Source organism: Humulus lupulus, chromosome 6 (assembly GCF_963169125.1).
Source record: "Humulus lupulus chromosome 6, drHumLupu1.1, whole genome shotgun sequence".
NCBI classification, from domain to species: Eukaryota; Viridiplantae; Streptophyta; class Magnoliopsida; order Rosales; family Cannabaceae; genus Humulus; species Humulus lupulus.
This window is the reverse complement of record NC_084798.1, coordinates 135,439,340-135,462,794: the sequence shown is the minus strand read 5'-3', so window position 1 is coordinate 135,462,794 and position 23,455 is coordinate 135,439,340. Positions and strand designations below refer to the sequence as shown.

Here is a 23,455-nt window from a genome sequence, read left to right as displayed (position 1 = left end):
GGAATAATCATGAGATTAATAGATATGATTATTGAATAAAAGAGTTTTGGTTAATAATCTTTTATTTATTGGAGCTTGGAATTATTGGTCTATAGGTCCTCGAGGTAGCTCTATCAACACTATTCAAGGGAATAGTTGATACTGAAAAGGTCCCCAGAACTATTGTTTTGGAGACTCAATGATGTATATGGCTGGGAACATAGCTTATCAGATATGCAGTCTATACCTTCTTATAGATTGAATGATGATTCCCTATTGGGTTGCCTTTTGAACTGATAAGGTTATTGATGTCAAATTCATAATTAGATTATGAATTAACCTTCACTAGTAAAGTCAATGGTACATTAGGAATCAAGATATAGTTAAAAAGGGAATTATAATTTTATTCTCACTTAATTATGAATCATCAATAGAGGATTAATTTGTATGTAATGATTTTATCAATGGACACTTTATGGTTACAATAAAGTACTCAATAAATATATATCTTAAATTCTCAAGAGATCAGTCTCATATTTATAGTGGAATAATCATGAGATTAATAAATATGATTATTGAATCAAAGAGTTTTGGTTAATAATATTTTATTTATTGGAGCTTGGAATTATTGGTCTATAGGTCCTCGAGGCGGCTTTATCAACACTAATCAAGGTAAGAGTTGATACATGGGTTAACTGTCAATGGGCTATTTGAAAGAATATTTATTCTTTGGGATAAATGTGTAATTATATGATAATTAAAGTTGCACAATTTATTATTGCATTAGTGCAATTTTCAAAATTGTGTAGAAATAAAAGAAACTGATTTTAATCAATTATTTTATTTAAGTGTGAATAGATAAATATGGATAGTTAAAATAGGTTTTGATTAATATATTTATTTAATTAATAATAAGATGATAATGGAAATTCAAATTTTGAATTTTAAAATTTAAGTTGTTATCTTTTTATTAAAAAAAAGATGATACCTTATTTGGATATCAAATTATTAATTAATTAAAATAAAAACACATAAAAAAATCAAAATCTCATTTTTCGCTTGGACTACTCTATGCGTGTAGCACATTTGATGTTATCAAATATTGTTTTTCTATTTGTATTTTTAATTAATTAATTAAATATTTTAAAAGGGGTCTAATGCAATGTTAGATTTTTCTCTATTATCTTTTTTATTATTATAAAAGATGATTGATTTTATTATTATTATTATTATTATTATAATAATAATAATAATGTCTATATATTGTATATGATAGATTATAGAAACAAGAAGTCTAATACAAGTTTTTATAGAGAAGAAAAACTATAATCTTTTTCACAAAAGCGAAAACCTTTTCTCTCTATCCTATAATCAGAAGTCTCATATATTGATAATACTTTTGATTCACAAATTTGATCATTGTTCTCTATGTGTCCACCCACATCGTGAGGTGTAGAGAACGTCTTGGAAGATCTAGGTTTGAGTACTCCAGCAAGGCTAGGAAGATCGAAACATATAAGAAATGATTCAATGATTCCTGATAGTATACAAGAGGTAAATCATTTCGTATTATTTTTCATATACATATTATAGATATTGATTAACATATTGCATATTAATAAATCCTCATATATTATTTTTTATATGAAAATTTTTATTGTATACCATTACTGCAATTTTCGCTGCGCACTAGGAACCGTTCCTAATAAAACTCATAACAATTAAGGGTCAAAATCATTACCTCAGTAGCTAAGAACGATCCTATACTGCCCTCGACTGTAAATTCTAGCTCAAAATCCTTTTAATCCCCAAGATTTCTCTTCAAAAAATCAAAGGCTTCCCAAGTGTTCTAAGGGAACAAGAGCAATACGAGAGAGAGAGAGAGAGAGAGAGGAGAGTGTTTCTGTTTTTCTACTATTTGAAGTTTCCTTCAGCCAAGGGTAAGTGACTAAGTCACTAATTTAACACCCAAAATGACCATATTGCCCTTAACCCCCTAATTTTTCAGTTAATGCCCTTAAGACCATTTTGGTCTTCTACCACCACAATTCACCATTTCTTTAAATAAGTCTCAACTATCTCCAGATAAAATTTCCATTACCCAAAAATTCCTGGTCATGTGCTAAATTACCAAATTACCCTTAGGCTCGCCCCTGGCCCAGTATTTGACCACGTTATGACCAAACCGCTACTTTGCTCGCTAGGATCATCTCGTGCTGAATAATACAAGTATATCTACTTAATAATGTTGTTTCATCATATATCACAAATGAATAATCATATATTCAAATATACCCCTAACGCGTCAAAATTACGAAAATGCCTTCTAATAAGAAATTACCCATAGGCATGTAAATATAACCATATAATAATATAACTCACATAATCATGCATATTGTCACATAATAATACCATATACCAATTACTGCCCTCCTGGCTCCCTAATCAAGGCACTAAGTCATATTAGGGATTTTGGGATGTTACAACTATCCCCTCCTTACAGAAATTTTGTCCTCGAAATTTTACCTGAACAGCTCGGGATACTAACTCTTCATATCTCACTTCAGCTCTAGGTCACTTCCTCAACCTTGTTGTTCCTCCATGATACCTTAACCAATGGTATAGTGTTGTTCCTCAAGACCTTGTCCCTCCTATCTAATATCTGGTTTGGTTGTTCCTCATAGGAGAGATGTGCCTAAAGCTCCAGATCATCGTAACTCAATACATGAGTCATGTCTGACACATATTTCCGAAGGACCGAAATATGAAATACATTATGTATGGCCAAAAGTGTCGGAGGTAAGGCCAATCTATAAGCCACCTCACTCATCCCCTCCAGGATCTCAAATGGTCTTACAAATCTAGGGCTCAACTTGCCCTTCTTCCCAAATCTCCTCGCCCCTTTCCATGGTGAGACTTTAAGGAAGACATAGTCTCCCACTTGGAACTCGATGTTCGTACATTTGGGAATAGCATAAGTTTTCTACTTGTTTTGAGAAGCTAGCATCCGAGCTCTGATCTTCTCAATAGCCTCATTGGTCCTCTGTACTGCCTCAAGACCCAAGTATTTTTTTCTACTATCTCATCCCAATTAATGGGAGATCTGAATTTCCTACCATACAGCATCTCATAAGGAGCCACCCCAATAGTCAACTGATAGCAGTTATAGGAAAACTCTATCAAAGGCAAATACTTACTCAAGGACCCATCAAAGTATAGCACATATGCTTGCAGCATGTCCTCTAATATCTGAATCATCCTCTCAGATGGTCCATCTGTCTGTGGATGATAAGTAGTAGTAAACTTCAAATGTGTACCCGTAGCCTTCTCTAAACTTCCCCAAAACTTGGAAGTAAATGTGGGGTCACGATCTGACATGATCGACCTCGGAGCCCCATGAAGGTGAACTATCTCTCTCACATAGAGATCTACATACTGTTCAACTATATATGTCATCCTCACTGGTAAGAAGTGAGTTGATTTGGTGTATCGATCTATGATAACCCACACTTAATCATGTTGACCCATAGTCTTGGGTAACCCTACTGTGAAATCCATCATGATGTCCTCCCATTTCCACTTTGTGATGTCCAGCGGCTATAATAGCCCTGCTAGCCTCTGATGCTCAGCCTTGACCTGTTGACATATCAAGCACTTAATCACATATTCTGTTACATCCCACTTCATCCCAGGCTACCAGTACAGCGATCTCACATCCTGATACATCTTCATGGGGCCTGTATGCAACGAGTAAGGAGTAGTATGAGATTCTTCAGGAATCCCCCTTTTAATAACAATGTCCATCGGAACATAGATCCGACCCTTGTGCCTCAGCGAGCCAATATCTGACACTGTATAGTCCCTAGACACTCTGTCTAGGGCATTCTCTCTTATCTTTGTCAGTTGTGGATCACCCAACTGGCCTTCCTTTATTCTTTCCAATAATGTAGACTGTAGTGTAACGTTGGCCAGCTAGCCCACCAGCAACTCTATACCAGCTCTAGTCATATCCTCTGCCAACTCTCTGGATATCTATCTCACATTGTATATCTATCCCAGACCCTTCCGACTTAAGGCATCTGCCACCACGTTGGCCTTCCCTGCGTGATACAAAATTTCACAATAATAATCCTTCACTAACTCCAGCAAATGCCTCTGTCTCATGTTCAAGTCTTTCTGTGTGAAAAAGTACTTCAGGCTCTTGTGGTCAGTATAAATCTCAAACTTCTCCCTATAAAGGGAATGCCTCCATACCTTTAATGTGAATACCACTGCTACCAACTCTAGATCATAAGTGGGGTATCTCTGTTCATACTCTTTCAACTGACATGACGCATAGGCAATAACCTTCCCCGACTGCATAAGAACACAACTGAAACCCTAATGTGAGGCATCACAGTATATCACGAACTTCTCCTGATCTGTCCGAAGACTTAGAACTGGAGTTGTAATCAATCGCTGCTTCAGTTCCTGGAAGTTGTTCTCACATTTATCTGACCACACAAACTTCTGATTCTTACGTGTCAGTTCAGTCAATGAAGTAGAAATCCTTGAGAACCATTCCACAAAACGCCGGTAGTAACCTGCCAATCCAAGGAAGCTTCTGATCTATGGAGCATTCCTTGGCCTTGGCCAATCTCTAATGACAAAATGATCAAGGAATGTTACCTGAGGTAACCAGAACTCACATTTCTTGAAATTTGCAAAAAATATGTATTCCCCTAGCCTCCGTAGAACCAACTAGAGATGATGCTCATGTTCTCACTCTGACTGAGAACAAACCAGAACATCATCGATGAAGACGATCACAAACTGGTCTAGATAATCTTTGAACACCCTATTCATCAAATCCATAAAAGTAGCTGGGCATTAGTCAACCCAAAGGACATGACTAGGAACTCATAATGCCCATATCTTATAAAAAAAGGTAGTCTTCGATATATCTCCCTCCTTGATCCTTAGCTAGTGATAACCAGATCAAAGATCTATCTTTGAAAATACCATCTTACCCTGCAACTGATTAAACAGATCATCTATCCTTGGCAGTGGATACTTGTTCTTGATTGTTAACTTGTTCAGCTCTTTGTAGTCAATACACATTCTCAAAGAACCACCTTTCTTCTTTACAAACAGGATTGATGCACCCCATGGTGAGAAACTAGGTCTAATAAAACCCAAGTTTAACAACTCCTGTAGTTGTAACTTTAGTTCTTTCAACTCTACTTGGCCATTCTGTAAGGTTCCCTAGACATTGCTCCATCCCTGGTGCAAGTTCAATAACAAACTCAATCTCTCAGTGTGGTGACAATCGTGGCAAATCCTCTAGAAACACATCAAGAAATTCACACACTAATCTAGTCTCCTTTGGTCCCACTAGCACAAACTGGGTTGTATCAACAACACTGGCTAAGAATCCTATGCAATCACCTTGCAATAGATCTCTAGACCTCAATACAGATATCATAGGTACACGAGGTCCATGTATAGTGCCAACAAATACAAAAGGATCCTCACCTTAAGGCTTAAAGGTTACCATTTCCCTTCTACAATATATGGTTGCCCCATACTTCACTAACCAGTCCATACCCTGAATCATGTCAAAGTTGGTCATAACAAACTCTATCAAATCAATTGAAAACTCTCTGCCCTCCACTGTCACTGGCAATGATCTGACCCATCTCCTGGATACTACTAACTCCCCAGTGGGAAATAAGGTCACATACCCCACAGCATAATAATCGCATGGTCTACACAATCTATCAATAATTATACTAGCAACAAAATAATGTCTATCACTAGAATCAATCAAAACAGTATAAGGGGTTCCAACACTAAAAAGCTGACCTGTGACTACTGAGGGAAAAGCCTCAGCTTCTGCCAGTGTCAACGCGAACACTCAAGCTGGGGTCGAGTTATCCTCCTTTCTTGGTTCTTCCTTTTGTTCCTTCAAACTATATTTCTTCTAGTGTCCCATTATCCGCATGAAAAGTAGGCTTTTGCGCGACACTCTCCTATAGGCGCCACTTGCATCTAGTGCACTCAAGAAAAGTCCTCTAGTCCTCACTGCCGCCCTAGTGGCCTATTTGAATACCACGTGGTCTCTAGTCAGGGCTTGGAGTTGGAAAGGCATCAGGAGCCTTCCTTTTCTGATCACTGGGGCTCATGCTCCTACATGAACTCATAAACGAAGATCCTAACCTCCTAGTATCGCTTTTGGCTGCGTTCTCGCACCAGATTTCATTATCTGTGCTCTCTGTTGTGAGCGCCTTTTCAACAACCTGTGCATAGGTAGTCACCCCCGGCACAGTGGTAATGCAAACATCCCGAGCAATCATAGGGTGTAGCCCCTGGAGAAACCTCTCCCTTCTGGTCCCATCAGTGGGCACCAACACCCCGACAAACTTTGCCAATCTATCAAATTTCAGAGCATATTTAGTCACTGATGTGTTGCCCTGAAGTAACCTACTGAACTCTTCAGCCTTTGCCGCCCTGATGGCATCATTATAATATTTTTCATCAAACAAAATTCTAAACTCTTCCCAATCCAGGGCATTAACATTTCTGGTCTGGGATATCACTTCCCACCAAATTCGGGCATCCTCCCGAAAAATATATGTGGCACAGGCCACCCTCATAAAGTCTAGGATGGCGGTAACCATGCTCATCCACTGTTCGGCCTTGGCTGACCTGCACTACTCTCAAAGCTCAACTGTTAAAATGTTCCCTAGACCTTTTATAAAGAGGTTCACATTTATTCCTAGCCTCTGGTTGCTGCTCAATTGTTGGCACCATCACAAGTGGTGCCTCTGGTAAAATGTTCCCTGCAAGAACCTGTTGTTGTCTCAGGAGGCAGATTTCCTCTTCCTACCTCAATACCCTAGCTTGCAAATCAGCAAGCACCTACTACCAGTTCTCAGGAGCTGGCAGAGGGGTCTGACCCTGGTCATTATCCTGACCCTGTCTGTCATTATGGCCCTGATCTTCCTAGCAAGATGATGATTCAATCTACCTTGGAAGGATACTTCGAAGCTTATAGCTTGCCGCAATAATCGATTCGTCCAGTTAGGTAGTGATAACTAAACCTCTTGCTGACTCATGGTCCAAGAACAAGAAAATAATCATTCACATTCAACAGTCATGCTAATAAGCATGTCGTAACATATTCATATTCAAGTATGGTTCTAATAAGCACATTCTGATATTCATAACAATTAATGATGTTAATAAGCATTTTTTGGCATTCATAACCATATAACAATATTAATAAACATCTTCTGACATACATGTATCTATGACAACGCTAATGAGCGTGTCCTGACCTACATGTCCATATAACAACGCTAATGAGTGTTTCCTTTGCATTCACAAGCAATATCAGTGCTAATAAGTACATCCTTTTATATCATGCAGCAGTCAAGGGCCAGTCCCTATCAGTATATCTCATGCTACCTAATAAGGTATGCAGATAAGGCATTTATATCCCATTTTATCATTTAAACACATAATCACATAAATAGTTACTGAACCCTAAGTTGAGCTTGTCTTTAGTGGCGAGTGTACATGCCAAACCTGTCTTCAGGAACCCTTAACCTTTGCATGCTCTCATACTAAGTTGTAACACCCTGGTTAGCCAAGACAGTTACACTGTGTATTTTAAATAGTGCTTAACTTGCTAAACGAGTCATTAGGCCATAAACATGCATCTAAATGTTATTAATGGTCCAGGGTTAAAAATTTTGATGGAAAGGAATGGATATTTCATTAAAACATTAAACTGTACATAAGATCCCTAATAAATGTTTACAAAGTTGCTTACAGTTCCAAGATGGTCATTACAACTCAAAAGTTACAATCCCCCGACCTAAGCGGCAAAAATAGTGTTTAACCCTAGTTCCTCTGAGAAACCTTGGCCATGGTTGTCAAGTGGCCACATATGTACATGTCGCCACCTAAGCTCTCCAACTCATGGGTCGTCTAGCTTTCCTTTCCCTTTACCTGCACCACATATCACCTGTGAGCCAAGGCCCATCAAGAAAACTTAATACAAGTGCGTGAACAATATATACAGATTCAGATGCATATCTAGAATTCCTAGTAGTAATAACCTACTCTTGCATGCATAAAAGTACAAACAAATGATTATAGAATCATTTTGGGCCCTACAGGCCTAATTTAATGACCATTGAGTCAACCTGGGGCCCTATGCCCTTTCTATGTGACCATAGAGTCACCCGGGCTCTTTGCCCTTGCTCTGAGTAACTAGCTATAGAGCTAGCCAAGCGCTTTGTTTTCCAAGCGACCATAGGGTCAGTCCACATAATAGTACGTCCCTGATCGGGTCCTAGCATTTCGATTAGTGCGTTGTGCGCTATTGACTTTCTTGACTAATAAGTCAAGGCTCTAACAGCTATTCAGATATCCTCCTATAGAAACATATACAAATACAGATAGGAATACTTCCAATAATTCAAGTATGCATACAGGATAATCATATATTTCGGCCAATTAGATACAAACATAGTAATAACCATGTCCCTTAATGGGGTTGAGCCCTAATTATACAGACAATGTAACCAATCAGTACAAAAATATCCAGACACAGAGCATTCAAACATGCTTAATTAATGAGCACAAACATAGCCATAATCACGTTCATTCTCAGGGGCCCGAGCCCTATTCATAGTTATAATCATGAGCGGGCCAAGCCCTAATTAGATATAGCACGTATTGGGTGCAGTTGTCTTACCTTTTGTCCGAGCATAAGTTATATATAAATGACCCTTGAGCACGATCATGTCCCAATCCCTAGCGGTAACCTAGTCACAATCATAAATGATGTTTCAATGAGTTTAAATTCCAAAATCCAATCTCGGGACCGATCCTGCGTCTTCGAGACCCCCAATCTCGCCAAATAGGGTGGTGGAATCGTCCTCCGAGCCCTAGGGCCGAAACCCGAAAAAGTACAAAATTTTATTCCCTGGAAAACAGTACGACGCAACAACGCCATAGTCAGAAATGCCACCCTGACCACCCGACTCGCGCTGTAGCGCCCCCAACTCGGCGTTATAGCACCAAAGCCAGCGAACCCAAATTTTTGGGTTTTTCTCTTATGTTCTCCAAGTTTCAAACCTCAAACCCGACCCCAAAGGCCAACCAAACCCATAACTGAGCCTTAAACTCATGGTAATTGACCCAGGACAGCAACATATCATCACAAACTCTACCAAAACACTTTTAAACCTAAAATCAAGCTTTGAGCTTTAAAGCTCAAGAACACCCAAGATAAAGAGAAACTCATAACAATTAAGGGTCAAAATCATTACCTCAGTAGCTAAGAACGATCCTATACTGCCCTTGACTTTAAATTCTAGCTCCAAATCCTTTTAATCCCCAAGCTTTCTCTTTAAAAAACAAAGGCTCCCTAAGTGTTCTAAGGGAACAAGTGCAACACGAGAGAGAGGAGAGTGTTTCTATTTTGCTGTTGTTTGAAGTTTCCTTCAGCCAAGGGTAAGTGACTAAGTCACTAATGTAACACCCAAAATGACCATATTGCCCTTAAGCCCCTAATTTTCCACTTAATGCCCTTAAGGCCATTTTGGTCTTTTACCACTACAATCCACCATTTCTTTAAATAAGTCTCAACTATCTCCAAATAAAATTCCCATGATCCAAAAATTCTCGATCATGCGCTAAATTACCAAAATACCCTGAGGCTCATCCTGAGCCTGGTATTTGACCCCGTTATGACCAAACCGATACTTTGCTCGCTAGGATCGTCTCGTGCCCAATAATCTAAATATATCCATATAATAATGTGGTCTCATCATATATCACAAATATATAATCATATATTCAAATATACCCCTAACGGGTCAAAATTACGAAAATGTCCTTCTAATAAGAAACGACCCACATGCATGCAAATACAGCCATATAATAATATAACTCACATAATCATTCACATTATCACATACTAATACCATAAACCAATTACTTCTCTCCTGGCCCCCTAATCAAGGCACTAAGCCATATTAGAGAATTTGGGACGTTACAATAATTGTAAAAACCCTCATTATGAAATTAATTGCCCTCGTCCATCTATAAATAGGGGTAGGGCACACTTTGTAAACGATACCAAATTTTATCTCGTATTTAGAGCATTGTTAAAACGTTGCTTGAAAACCTCCATAGAAGCTTGATATCTCCAATCTTTTATCTTCCTAATACAAGTGACTCGTGGACTAAGGTTTATTCATAACCTGAACCACGTAAACTTCTATGTCTCAACTTTCATTTCTTTAAGCTTTATTATTATTAGTTTTTATTGAAAAAGCTAGTCAACAACAAAGAATGATAGCAATTTTTTGTTCAAGTTGCATAAAATCTTGTGGTCAATCAAATTTTAAATACTTCATGTGAAAATAGTTGCTTAAAATAGTTAGATGTACACAAACATGTGCACTTGATATTCCGCTCAGTGCTAGTTGTAGTAATTGAGTCCTAATGATATGAAAATTGTGACTTTTGAGCTCATAAAATTTTCTTTTGCTTACACGAACACATCAACAAATGTTGGCAGCATATCTGGAACCTTAATTGTCTTTATAAATTGACAAGAAAACAATTCTTCCTTTTTTGCTTAATGTAAAACAAGCAGGCAGAATGACAACTTTCTTATACTCACTCTCCTTTGAATGAAGTTTAGATCTAATACTCATATACTTAAAATCAAGTTGTACATTCAAATTGTCTTTATTTTTTGCATCTAGACTCAATAATGTCCCAATCAAACTTTCACATATATTCTTTTCAATACACATCGCATCAAGATTGTGTCATAATAAATAATCCTTCCAATATGGAAATTCAAAAAATATACTCTTTTTTTTTCCAATTGTATGGCAATGGAGGATTCATAGACATCTTCTAAAATTTGTTCTAGTAGTCTGCTAATGTATTAAGTATCATAGAACCAATTAATGGTGTTGGATCCCTTCTTTTCTCTTTTGTGCCATCAAAAGACTTCATCATTTCTAAACAGGTTGTTGTTTTCTAACAAACGTTGATGACCCATATAACAATTCTTTTTGTTGTACTTCGACCACAAAGAACAAGTATTTTGATCACAAGATAGGCACACCTATTTTCTTGTCGTTCTCCATCCTGATAAGTTTGCATATGCTGAAATGTCACTGATAGTCTATAGTAGTGATGCCTGAATATTAAAGTATATTTTTGTAGATGCATCAAAAGTTTCAACTCCAACTTCCCATAACTGATTTAACTCTTCAATCGGTGGATTTGGGCATTTGTCAATATTATTTCTAGATATGTCTAGATCGGGTATGAGTAAGGACATAGTAAAATTAGGTTGTTTCATACACATTCACGGAGGAAGATTGTATGTAATCAAAATAACTAGGGGTTATGATCAAAAGTCATTTATGATATAGAATCTCTTGGGTGTTTTATACAACCATCACTTGTACGTTCTTTGTTGTGATGCCAAGTCATAAAATCAAATGTTTTTATGACATAAATAATCTTTGTAATCGTGGTATTAATGTAAAGTAGTGCAAGACTTTAGCTTCAGTATTTTGATAATTGAAATGTAAATTTATTCTAATTATAAAGTATAAGTCAGATAAAAGAAAAGTAGAATCTTATTATATGATATTTAAAAAATGTAAAGTTAGTATAATCTGCAAAGTATATGCCAGCTAAAATAAAAATAGAAGAAAACAAATTTGTATTTTTAATGTACATTGATGCAGAGCATACTTCTCATTTTGAGTCATTTGCATGCTCCTTTCTATACAACATGCAATCTTTCGGACATTCATCAATTTTTTCGTGATCAAGTCCTAGAGCGTTGATTAATTTTTTGGTCTCACTAAAAGAATTAGGTGAGGTTTCACCTTTTGGTAATGCTCTTTTAAATAAGTTAAGTACCTTAACAAATTATTGGTCGGTCCATCCATAGATGCACTTAATTTGAAATAATTGAATAACAAATGAGAGCTTTGCAAAACTTGTACAACCTAAGTAAAGTTCTTTCTCTGCATCTCTCATCAAATCGTAAAATTCTTTTGCGCTAGCATTTGGTTCATCACCCTCACCTTGAAGATTATCATTTTCATTTTCACATTCGTCGTCTCCTATGTTTTTTCCAATTGTATCATATATAATTCTTTTCATATCAATGGTATAATTTAATACATGAGTATCACTTAGAGCCTCAACATTTTGTGCAGTATGTGAAGAAGTTTCTCCGTGCAATACACATTTAGTGTAACCCTCCATAAATCCATTGCATATTAGATGTTAAAATACTATTGTTTGAGTTACAGGCATAATAAGACCACACTTTACACAATGACATATAATTTTTTCTTCATAACTTGCATTTCTATATGCAAAATCAAGAAATAAATTAAAATACTTCATATAAATCGCTCAATATAGAATGGTTCATCCTATTCTTATCCATAATTTATCTTTTGAGTTAACAATTAATACCTATAAAAACACATAAAAATTACTTCATTAAAAAAAACACATATCACAAAATTTCCAAGACATTAATACATGCTCTCTAATATTAAAGAGCTTTGGAGGGAGAATGAGATAAACAGAGATACAAAATGACATATATATTTATGTTCACCTAGTATTTTTTTTTAAGTTGCCATAAAGTACTAATAGATATTAATAATTTAAAATTAAATTTGAAAAAAGATCAAGTTTATTTTGAATCTCTTAATCTGAAAACATTGAATTACATACTATCACAATAAAAAAAATATCGTAGTGCAATGGACATTTTTTTTCTTAGTTTTATTTAGATAATTTATTAATAACTTTTATTAAGTTTTTATGATTGTCATATAAAATTTAAGTAAATATAAAATATTACATATATATATATGGCATAAACATGTTATAAAATATTAAGCCAAAACATTGTCTAAAATTTTAAAAATATTTATATATGATAATTTTTATTTTTTAAAAATTGTTCAATTAAGAATTTGTTAGAGACACTTTTTACATATAAAAATATGGAACATTCTAGTTTTAAACTAAATTATTTGATGTTGTTTATTAGTTTTAAATTTTGGTATTTTTTTATGTTTTGATTTATAAATTATATATGGTGATTTTAATTACGAAATAAAATATTTTTTTCTAATTTTATTTAGAAAAAAATTCAATATAATAAAATATTCAAAAAATTTAAAGCCAACAAAAAATTATATTCAAATATTTTTTATTTAATTAATGGCTAGAGCAATTAAAATAAATAATTTTTCATTAAAAACAAACTAAATGACAAAATAACAAATATGTATATTTATGTCTTATGTCACTACTACATATATGTTTGGATAAACAAAATATATTGAATAACAAAATAAATAATTTATAAAAGAAAGAAAAGAATAATTTAAACACATTATTTTCTCGTTATAGTTTTGAAAACATACTTGATAGAGTAATTTAACTAATTTATTATGAAATTTTAAAATATGTGATGAAAAATTATCATAGCGCATTTATTACTTTATTATCTTATTTTTAATTTATTTACCATATTTAGATGAATTTAAAACAAATGGTGTTAGAAAAAAATAAAAAAATATATGTTAAATCTAACGGAAACCAACAATTTCCATTAATCTCACACTTATAATATATAAAGATATATATGTAAAGATATATATGTAAATAATAAGATATTATAATGCATAATATTTTATTTTTGAATTTCATTAATATTAAATAAGTATATATATTTATAAAGATATATACTATTTATAAATGAAGAGTGATTTGTGTGTAAATCTCTATGTACTTAGTTGACTTAATGAATTAAAGACAATGATATTAATGCAGCAAAAAATGTAAAAGACATAGATAGGGGTGAACACTTAAGGTAGTTGTATTAATGAGGGGTTGTGAACACTCGAGAACAATTACATTATGATCAATCTCTATTCTTGATGTAGTTGGGATTACAAAATAGTAAATGCTCTCTCTTAAAGTAATAAACTTCGAACAATTTTTACTGTTTACATAGGGGTGAATTGGGTGGAACTGAAGGTAGACCACCATTTGAACCAAACCAAATCATTTTTAAATGGTTTGGTTTGAGCTTTTAATTAGTATTGTTTAGTTTTGAATATTAAAAAATAGGAAGCTATACATTTTATGGCTTTTTATAGGATTTGAGAAAAAAATATGACTTTCTAAAAAAAAAATAGGTATTTTTATTGAAATTCTTAAGTTATGGTTTTTATTTTCATATATTTTTGTATAAATTGGTCACTAAGCCATAGTTTTGTTATTAATTAAAAATTTTGAATTGGGAGGTTATTTTTGTCATTTCAATTTTATTTTTTAAAATCTTTTTGATTTCTTACATTTATTTATTATTTCAAATCTTTTATTTAAATGTTATTTTTATGAAACTGGATTGTTTTTATTTATATTGTATTATATAACTATTTTTATTTTAAATTATTTTGTGATTGTTTTCAAAGATTTATTGGTAATATTAATTTATTTTTAATTATTTTATGTAATTTTTTTCTTCTTTTTAAGCTTTTATTGTGCATTTTTTTACAAGTTCGGGTAAGATAACCAGTTACTTGAGTAATTACCCTTTCACGATTTATTTTTTCTAGATCTAGGTTAAATAAAATATTATCATGAGGGGTAACTAGCTACCCTAGAAGGAGTAACTTTCTGACATAAGAGGGGTAACCATTTATCATAAGAGTGGTAACAGGTTACCTATCTTAAATATGAAAAGTAACATCAAATTTAAAAGGGAAAAAAATAAGAAGAAGACTTGATCTGATCTTATAAGCAATTGTAAAAAAAAAAAGTATTGAAGAAAAAAAGAAGAACACTTCATCAAAATAGGAAGAAGAAGTAACTATAATTTTTGTTGTACCCTAATTTCAGCACGAGTTCTTCACTCAGCTCAGGTATAGGTGGCAAATGAATATATGGGGAAATAACCAAGGAAATGATATATGTTTATTATCCACGTAAGCAACTCCGATTTCACATGGGCATGTGTGGTGTTAGGCATCCTGGGTTTAACCCGAGCTACAGACATGAATGTTGTGAAGCACGAGCTCATGATATTCAAATGGATGCCGAAGTACGAGCTTAGAGAGATATCCAGCTCGTGATAATTCAAATATATTGTATGCCCGCGGATCCCCAAAGACTCGAGTACTATTATACGATTATTTATGACCAGTCTGTCATATTTAATGTCCCAGATATTAGGAGACCATTTATTTTGTAATCAAATCATACCCCAGTATAAATGGGAATTGTTTGTATTACATGTAATAAATATGTAAATCTGTGATTGACTGACGCGGTTACCCAAACCTCTCCATGGGATTTCTCTATAAATATTGAGAATATTGGACAGGAAAAGGGAAGATTATTCCGTAATACTGAAACTCTGCCAAAATAGAGAGAGAAACACCAATAATATAGACTCGTGGACTAGGTGGATTTTAACCACTGAACCACGTAAACAGATGTGTGTTCTTGTGAATTCATTTCATATTTCGGTTTATTATTATGTACTAATCAAATGAGCATGGCCCTGAAGTTCAGCAACATCCGGGAAGGCAATCGTCGGGTCACGGTGATACTAGGTGCTCGGCGTCATTGCAACTGAATCCAAACCCAGACTGCTTAACTACAGTTGAGTTGGAAAATATGTAGTTAAGAAGCCATCTTGCTAAGGCAAACAAGCAAATTGACGAGGTTTTGCCTCGGTTACCCCCTCTTGCAACCGATGTTAATGTCGGAAAGAGGCAAAGTGGGTCTCATAAGTCCCACTGGAATAACTGATCCAAACCAAGTCAGTCAATCAGAACTGCCACCCCAAGTTCAGTGCCTACATCGCGAGACTGCCAAAACGCTTAACCTAGTGGCCCACATAAGGAGCGGCTCAGAAAGTCTTATTTTTTTTATTCTTTGAAAACTCATTTATTTCCTTTTCCTTGGGGGGGGGGGGGGGGGGGGGGTAATACCATGGTCACTAACAAGCAGCGAATAAGAAGTTCCTAGTCAATTCGAGGGAGGAGGGAGAAAAGGGAGGACACATGTTCTCTATAAATGAATATTGCGGAACAAATATTCTGGGTGCGATCATACGAGCACAAATGCGTCGGTTCACTTCAGAACTCTACAGTTCAGCGTGCTTGGGTGAGAGTAGAACTAGGATGGGTGACCTCATGGGAAGTCCTCGCGTTGCACCCCTAAAACTTCTTTTTTTTATTCTTTAAAAATTAACTTATTTCGTTTCTCTTGTGGCATTAATACTGTGGTCAAGAATAAGGAGCGGCTCAGAAGTTAGTATTTTTTTTATTCTTTAAAAACGCATTTATTTCGTTTTCCTTGTGGGGATTAATACCGTGGTCACTAGCAAGAAGTGAATGAGAAGTTCCTAATTAATTCAAGGGAGTAGGGAGAAAAGGGAGGACATGGGTTCGCTATAAATGAATATTGCAAACCAAACATTCCGGGTGCGATCATACTAGCACTAATGCACTGGATCCCATCAGAACTCCACAGTTAAGCTTGCTTGGGCGGGAGTAGTACTAGGATGGGTGACCTCCTGGGAATTCCTCGTGTTGAACACCTAAAACTCCTTTTTATTTTATTGTTCAAAAATTCAATTATTTCGTTTTTCTTGGGGCGTTAATACTGTCGTCAAGAATATGGAGCGGCTCAGAAAGTCCTATTTTTTTTATTCTTTGAAAACTCATTTATTTCCTTTTCCTTGGGGGGGGGGGGGGGGGGGGGGGGGGAGTACCGTGGTCACTAACAAGAAGCGAATAAGAAGCTCCTAGTTAATTCGAGGGAGGAAGGAGAAAAGGGAGGACACGGGTCCGCTATAAATGAATATTGCGGAATAAATATTCCGGGTGCGATCATACCACCACTAATGCACGGATCCCTTCAGAACTCCGCAGCAAAGCGTGCTTGGGAGAGAGTAGTACTAGGATGGGTGACCACCTGGGAAGTCCTCGTGTTGCACCCCTAAAACTTCATTTTTTTATTCTTTAAAAATTCAATTATTTTGTTTCTCTTGTGGCGTTAATACTGTGGTCAAGAATAAGGAGCGGCTCAGAATTTAGTATATTTTTTTATTCTTTAAAAACTCATTTATTTTTTTTCCTTGGGGGGGGGGGGGGGGGGGGGGGGGTTAATACCGTGGTCTCTAACAAGCAGCGAATAAGAAGTTCCAAGTTAATTTGAAGTAGGGGGGAGAAAAGGGAGGACATGGGATCGCTATAAATGAATATTGCGGACCAAACATTCTGGGTGCGGGCATACCAGCACTAATGCACCAAATCCCATTAGAACTCCGCAGTTAAGCGTGCTTGGGTGAGAATAGTACTAGGATGGGTGACCTCCTCGGAAGTGCTCGTGTTGCACCCCTAAAACATCTTTTTTTTATTCTTTAAAAATACACTTATTTCCTTTCTCCTGTGGCGTTAATACTGTGGTCAAGAATAAGGAGCGGCTTAGAAGTTAGTTTTTTTTTTATTCTTTAAAACCTCATTTATTTCGTTTTCCTTGGGGGGGTAATACTGTGATCACTAACAAGCCGCGAATAAGAAGTTCCTAGTTAATTCGAGGGAGGAGGGAGAAAAGGGAGGACATGGGTTCGCTATAAATGAATATTGCGAACCAAATATTCCGGGTGCGGTCATACCAGTACTAATGCACCGGATCCCATTAGAACTATGCAGTTAAGCGTGCTTGGATGAGAGTAGTACTAGGATGGGTGACCTCCTCGGAAGTCCTCGTGTTGCACCCCTAAAACTCCTTTTTTTTATTCTTGAAAAATTCACTTATTTCCTTTCTCTTGTGGCATTAATACCGTGGCCAAGAATAAGGAGCGGCTTAGAAGTTAGTATTTTTTTTATTCTTTAAAACCTCATTTATTTCATTTTCCTTGGGGGGGGGGGGTAGTACCGTGGTCAATAACATGCAACGAATAAGAAGTTCCTAGTTAATTCGACGGAGGAAGAAGAAAAGGGAGGACACAGGTTCGCTATAAATGAATATTGCGGACCAAACATTCCAGGTGCAATCATACCAGCACTAATGCACCGGATCCCTTCAGAACTCTACAGTTAAGCTTGCTTCGGCGAGAGCAGTACTAGGATGGGTAACCTCCTGGGAACTCCTTGTGTTGCACCCCTAAAACTCCTTTTTTTTTAATTCTTTAAAAATTCAATTATTTCGTTTTTCTTGGGGCGTTAATATTGTGGTCAAGAATAAGGAGCGGCTCAGAAAGTCCTATATTTTTATTCATTGAAAACTCATTTATTTTGTTTTCCTCGGGGGAGGGGGGTAAATACCGTGCTCACTAACAAGTTGCGAATAAGAAGTTCCTAGTTAATTCGAGGGAGGAGGGAGAAAAGGGAGGACACGGGTTCGCTATAAATGAATATTGCGGACCAAACATTCCGGGTGCGATCATACCAGCACTAATGCACCGGATACCATTAGAACTCCGCCGTTAAGCGTGCTTGGGTGAGAGTAGTACTAGGATGGGTGACCTCCTCGGAATTACTCGTGTTGCACCCCTAAAACTTCTTTTTTTTATTCTTTAAAAATTAACTTATTTCCTTTCTCTTGTGGCGTTAAAACTGTGGTCAAGAATAAAGAGCGTCTTAGAAGTTAGTATTTTTTTTTATTCTTTAAAACCTCATTTATTTCATTTTCCTTGGGGGGGGGGGGGGGGGGGGGGGGTTAGTACCGTGGTCAATAACAAGCACCGAATAAGAAGTTCCTAGTTAATTCGAGGGAGGAAGGAGAAAAGGGAGGACACAGGTTCGCTATAAATTACTCTTGCGGACCAAATATTCCAGGTGCGATCATACCAGCACTAATGCACCGGATCCATCCAGAACTCCGCAGCTAAGCGTGCTTTGGCGAGAGTAGTACTGGGATGGGTGACCTTTCGGGAAGTCCTCGTGTTGCACCCCTAAAACTTCTTTTTTTTTTAATCTTTAAAAATTCAATTATTTTGTTTCTAATGTGGCGTTAATACTGTGGTCATGAATAAGGAGCAGCTCAGAAGTTAGTATTTTTTTTTATTCTATAAAAACTCATTTATTTCATTTTCCTTGGGGGGGTAGGCGTTAATACCGTGGTCACTAACAAGCAGCGAATAAGAAGTGCCTAGTTAATTCGAGGGAGGAGGGAGAAAAGGGACGACACGGGTTCACAATAAATGAATATTGCTGACCAAACATTCTGGGTGCGATCATACCAGCACTAATGCACCGGATCCCATTAGAACTCTACACTAAAGCATGCTTAGGTGAGAGTAGTACTAGGGTGGGTAGCCTCCTCGGAAGTCCTCGTGTTGCACCATCAAAACTTCTTTTGTTTATTCTTTAAAAATTCACTTATTTCCTTTCTCTTGTGGCGTTAATACTTGATCATACCAGCACTAATGCACCGGATCCAATCTGAACTCCGCAGTTAAGCTTGCTTCGGCGAGAGTAGAACTAGGATGGGTGACCTTCTAGGAACTCCTCGTGTTGCACCACTAAAACTCCCTTTTTTTATTCTTTAAAAATTCAATTATTTCGATTTTCTTGGGGTGTTAATACTGTGGTGAAGAATAAGGAGCTGCTCAGAAAGTCCTATTTTTTTTATTCCTTGAAAACTCAGTTATTTCGTTTTCCTTTGGGGGGGGGTAGGTGTTAATACCGTGGTCACTAACAAGCAGCGAATAAGAAGTTCCTAGTTAATTCGAGGTAGGAGGGAGAAAAGGGACGACACGGGTTCGCAATAAATGAATATTGCTGACCAAACATTCCGGTTGCGATCATACCAGCACTAATGCACCGGATCCCATCAGAACTCCGCAGGTAAGCTTGCTTCGCGAGAGAAATACTAGGATGGGTGACCTCCTGGGAACTCCTCGTGTTGCACCCCTAAAACTCCTTTTTTTTTATTCTTTAAAAATTCAATTATTTCATTTTTCTTGGGGCATTAATATTGTGGTCAAGAATAAGGAGCGGCTCAGAAAGTCCTATATTTTTATTCATTCAAAACTCATTTATTTCGTTATCCTCAAGGGGAGGGGGGGGGGGGGGGGGTTAATACCGTGCCCACTAACAAGCTGCGAATAAGAAGTTCCTTGTTAATTCGAGGGAGGAGGGAGAAAAGGGAGGACATGGGTTCGCTATAAATGAATATTGCAGACCAAACATTCCGGGTGTGATCATACCAGCACTAATGCGCCGGATCCCCTTAGAACTCCGCAGTAAAGCGTGCTTGGGTGAGAGTAGTACTAGGGTGGGTAACCTTCTCGGAAGTCCTCGTGTTGCACCATTAAAACTTCTTTTTTTTATTCTTTAAAAATTAACTTATTTCCTTTCTCTTGTGGCGTTAATACTGTGGTCAAGAATAAGGAGCGGCTCAGAAGTTAGAATTTTTTTTTATTCTTTAAATACTCATTTATTTCGTTTTCCTTGGGAGGGGGGGGGGGGGGGGGGGTGGGGGTTAATACCGTGGTCTCTAACAAGAAGCGAATAAGAAATTCCAAGTTAATTCGAGGTAGGAGGGAGAAAAGGGAGGACACAGGGTTCACAATAAATGAATATTGCTGACCAAACTTTCCGGGTGGGATCATACCAGCACTAATGCACCGGATCCCATCTGAACTCCGCAGTTAAGCTTGCTTCGGCGAGAGTAGAACTAGGATGGGTGACCTTCTGGGAACTCCTCGTGTTGCACCACTAAAACGCCCTTTTTTTTATTCTGTAAAAATTTAATTATTTTGTTTTTCTTGGGGGGGGGGGGGGGGGGGGGGTTAATACCGTGGTCACTAACAAGCTGCAAATAAGAAGTTCCTAGTTAATTCGAGGGATGAGGGAGAAAAGGGAGGACATGAGTTTGCTATAAATGAATATTGTGGACCAAACATTCCGGGTGCGATCATACAGGAACTAATGCATCGGATCCCATTAGAACTCCGCAGTTAAGCGTGCTTGGGCGAGAGTAGTACTAGGATGGGTGACCTCCTCGGAAGTCCTCGTGTTGCACCCCTAAAACTTCTTTTTTTTATTCTTTAAAAATTCTCTTAGTTCCTTTCTCTTGTGGCGTTAATACTGTGGTCAAGAATAAGGAGCGGCTTAGAAATTAGTATTTTTTTATACTTTAAAACCTCATTTATTTCGTTTTCCTTGGGGGGGTGGGTGGGTAGTACCGTGATCATTAACAAGCAGTGAATAAGAAGCTCCTAGTTAATTCGAGGGAGGAAGGAGAAAAGGGAGGACACAGGTTCGCTATAAATGAATATTGCGGAACAAATATTCCGGGTGCGATCATTCCAACACTAATGCACCGGATCCCTTCAGAGCTCCACTGCTAAGCGTGCTTGGGCGAGAGTAGTACTAGGATGGGTGACCTCCTAGGAAGTCCTCGTGTTGCACCCCTAAAACTTCTTTTTTTTAATTCTTTAAAATTCAATTATTTTGTTTCTCTTGTGGAGTTAATACTGTGGTCAAGAATAAGGAGCGGCTCAGAAGTTTGTATTTTTTTTTTATTCTTTAAAAACTCATTTATTTCGTTTTCCTTGGGGGGTTAATACCGTGGTCACTAACAAGCAGTGAATAAGAAGTTCCTTGTTAATTCAAGGGAGGAGGGAGAAAAAGGTGGACACGGGTTCGCTATAAATGAATATTGCGGACAAAACTTTTCGGATGCGATCATACTAGCACTAATGCACCAGATCCCATCAGAACTTCCAAGATAAGCGTGCTTGGGCGAGAGTAGTACTAGGATGGGTGACCTTCTGGGATGTCCTCGTGTTGCACCCCTAAAACATATTTTTTTTATTCTTTAAAAATTCATTTATTTCGTTTCTCTTGTGGCGTTAATACTGTGATCAAGAATAAGGAGCGGCTCAGAAAGTCCTATTTTTTTTATTCTTTAATAACTCATTTATTTCTTTTTTCTTAGGGGGGTTAATACCGTGGCCACTAACTAGCAACGAATAAGAAGTTCCTAGTTAATTCGAGGTAGGAGGAAGAAAAGGGAGGACACGGGTTCGCTATAAATAAATATTGCGGAGTAAATATTTTGGGTGCAATCATACGAGCACTAATGCACCGGATCCCATCCGAACTCTGCAGTTAAGCGTGCTTGAGCAAGAGTGGCACTAGGATGGGTGACCTCCTGGGAAGTCCTCGTGTTGCACCCCTAAAACTTATTTTTTTTAATCTTTAAAAATTCATTTATTTCATTTCTCTTGTGGTGTTAATACTCCTCAGAAGTTAGTATTTTTTTTATTCTTTAAAAAGTAATTTATTTCGTTTTCCTTGTGGTGGGGGTTAATACCGTGGTCACTAACAAGCAGCGAATAAGAAGTTCCTATTAGACATTGAACACCACCTCGGCCTACGCGGGACATTCCTGCTTATGGAGAGAGTAGGAGAAACCCTCCTCCGTCTGCCCATACCTATGTCCCACAGACACGTGTTGAAAATCCAGATCATTTTCCTCAATCGCGAGCTGTGAGCTTCACAAATGGAAGTTATTGGACTGAAACTGTCGAAGTGGTAGGTCTGAGGGAGATCTAAGAAATCATCCAAGTTTTGAAAAAAGCCCTCGATATGATTCACAGCCTGATCTGTGTGATCACCTAAATTCGCTGAGAAGAAATTTAGCTCTAGATGAGGGTGTTAGTCACACTCATCAAGAAGGAGGTTCTTCCATAGTACGTGATAATGGGAATGCCCCACCAAACCAAGCTCATGCTTGGAGGGACAACAACCCATCAAATGCCTACGATAGGATGAGAGCTGTTGAAAAGCCCCAAAATAACCTAGGGACTAGGTACCAAACCCTCGAGAGGTTAGCTCAGATGGAGGAGCAAATGAAGAAGCTTCTATCTGAAAAAGACAAAGATGATTGTGACTCAGAGGATGAGCTTGAGCTTTTTGCTCCAAATATTGTGGCGGCCACATATCTAGTGGGATTCAGAATGCCACACTTGTCAAAGTTTGACGGAGATGGGGATCTGTCTTATCAACTTGGGATGTTTAACACCATGATTATTGCCCACAACGTCGGACCCAATCTAAGGTGCATTTTATTCCCCTCAACTTTGATTGGGCCATCCAGGTAGTGGTTTAAACAATACAAAAGGCATTCAATTAGCTTTTAGAAGAAGTTTTCTGTTGATTTCAAGAGATCATTCAGGGCTTCCGAGACAGCTCAGATTAAGGCTCATTCATTGGGTAATGTAAAGCAACAACCTGGTGAACCATTGAAGGCATATCTAAGTAGGTTTGCCAATGTCGCTGCATGAGCTAGAGATGCCGACGATAGCTCCAAGCTCATGGCAATGAGGATAGGAATCCTTGTTGGAGGTGACTTGTGGAAAGAATTACAAAGAAAAGGA

At 37.1% G+C, this 23,455-nt stretch overlaps 12 non-coding genes and 5 pseudogenes across 12 annotated transcripts; all 17 read left to right on the top strand.

The window, feature by feature from the left end:
- The first annotated feature begins 16,156 nt into the window (after positions 1-16,156).
- LOC133787189 (5S ribosomal RNA) lies at positions 16,157-16,275 on the top strand (annotated as a pseudogene).
- A 264-nt stretch (positions 16,276-16,539) lies between these two features.
- LOC133786758 (5S ribosomal RNA) lies at positions 16,540-16,658 on the top strand. Its single transcript, XR_009871903.1, has one exon. It is a non-coding gene; the product is annotated as a 5S ribosomal RNA (ribosomal RNA).
- Positions 16,659-16,941: 283 nt separating this feature from the next.
- On the top strand, positions 16,942-17,059 carry LOC133787052 (5S ribosomal RNA). Its single transcript, XR_009872185.1, has one exon. It is a non-coding gene; the product is annotated as a 5S ribosomal RNA (ribosomal RNA).
- A 282-nt stretch (positions 17,060-17,341) lies between these two features.
- LOC133786992 (5S ribosomal RNA) lies at positions 17,342-17,460 on the top strand. The gene has a single exon (XR_009872129.1). It is a non-coding gene; the product is annotated as a 5S ribosomal RNA (ribosomal RNA).
- A 263-nt stretch (positions 17,461-17,723) lies between these two features.
- Positions 17,724-17,842, top strand: LOC133786945 (5S ribosomal RNA). The gene has a single exon (XR_009872083.1). It is a non-coding gene; the product is annotated as a 5S ribosomal RNA (ribosomal RNA).
- Positions 17,843-18,110: 268 nt separating this feature from the next.
- On the top strand, positions 18,111-18,229 carry LOC133787101 (5S ribosomal RNA; annotated as a pseudogene).
- A 270-nt stretch (positions 18,230-18,499) lies between these two features.
- On the top strand, positions 18,500-18,618 carry LOC133786787 (5S ribosomal RNA). Its single transcript, XR_009871930.1, has one exon. It is a non-coding gene; the product is annotated as a 5S ribosomal RNA (ribosomal RNA).
- Positions 18,619-18,900: 282 nt separating this feature from the next.
- Positions 18,901-19,019, top strand: LOC133786873 (5S ribosomal RNA). The gene has a single exon (XR_009872014.1). It is a non-coding gene; the product is annotated as a 5S ribosomal RNA (ribosomal RNA).
- Positions 19,020-19,292: 273 nt separating this feature from the next.
- Positions 19,293-19,411, top strand: LOC133787176 (5S ribosomal RNA; annotated as a pseudogene).
- A 59-nt stretch (positions 19,412-19,470) lies between these two features.
- Positions 19,471-19,589, top strand: LOC133787192 (5S ribosomal RNA; annotated as a pseudogene).
- Positions 19,590-19,862: 273 nt separating this feature from the next.
- LOC133787143 (5S ribosomal RNA) lies at positions 19,863-19,980 on the top strand (annotated as a pseudogene).
- A 281-nt stretch (positions 19,981-20,261) lies between these two features.
- Positions 20,262-20,380, top strand: LOC133787016 (5S ribosomal RNA). Its single transcript, XR_009872152.1, has one exon. It is a non-coding gene; the product is annotated as a 5S ribosomal RNA (ribosomal RNA).
- Positions 20,381-20,668: 288 nt separating this feature from the next.
- LOC133787069 (5S ribosomal RNA) lies at positions 20,669-20,787 on the top strand. Its single transcript, XR_009872200.1, has one exon. It is a non-coding gene; the product is annotated as a 5S ribosomal RNA (ribosomal RNA).
- Positions 20,788-20,977: 190 nt separating this feature from the next.
- Positions 20,978-21,096, top strand: LOC133786720 (5S ribosomal RNA). The gene has a single exon (XR_009871864.1). It is a non-coding gene; the product is annotated as a 5S ribosomal RNA (ribosomal RNA).
- A 270-nt stretch (positions 21,097-21,366) lies between these two features.
- LOC133786968 (5S ribosomal RNA) lies at positions 21,367-21,485 on the top strand. Its single transcript, XR_009872105.1, has one exon. It is a non-coding gene; the product is annotated as a 5S ribosomal RNA (ribosomal RNA).
- Positions 21,486-21,750: 265 nt separating this feature from the next.
- Positions 21,751-21,869, top strand: LOC133787033 (5S ribosomal RNA). The gene has a single exon (XR_009872168.1). It is a non-coding gene; the product is annotated as a 5S ribosomal RNA (ribosomal RNA).
- A 264-nt stretch (positions 21,870-22,133) lies between these two features.
- On the top strand, positions 22,134-22,252 carry LOC133787027 (5S ribosomal RNA). The gene has a single exon (XR_009872162.1). It is a non-coding gene; the product is annotated as a 5S ribosomal RNA (ribosomal RNA).
- Positions 22,253-23,455: the final 1,203 nt, after the last annotated feature.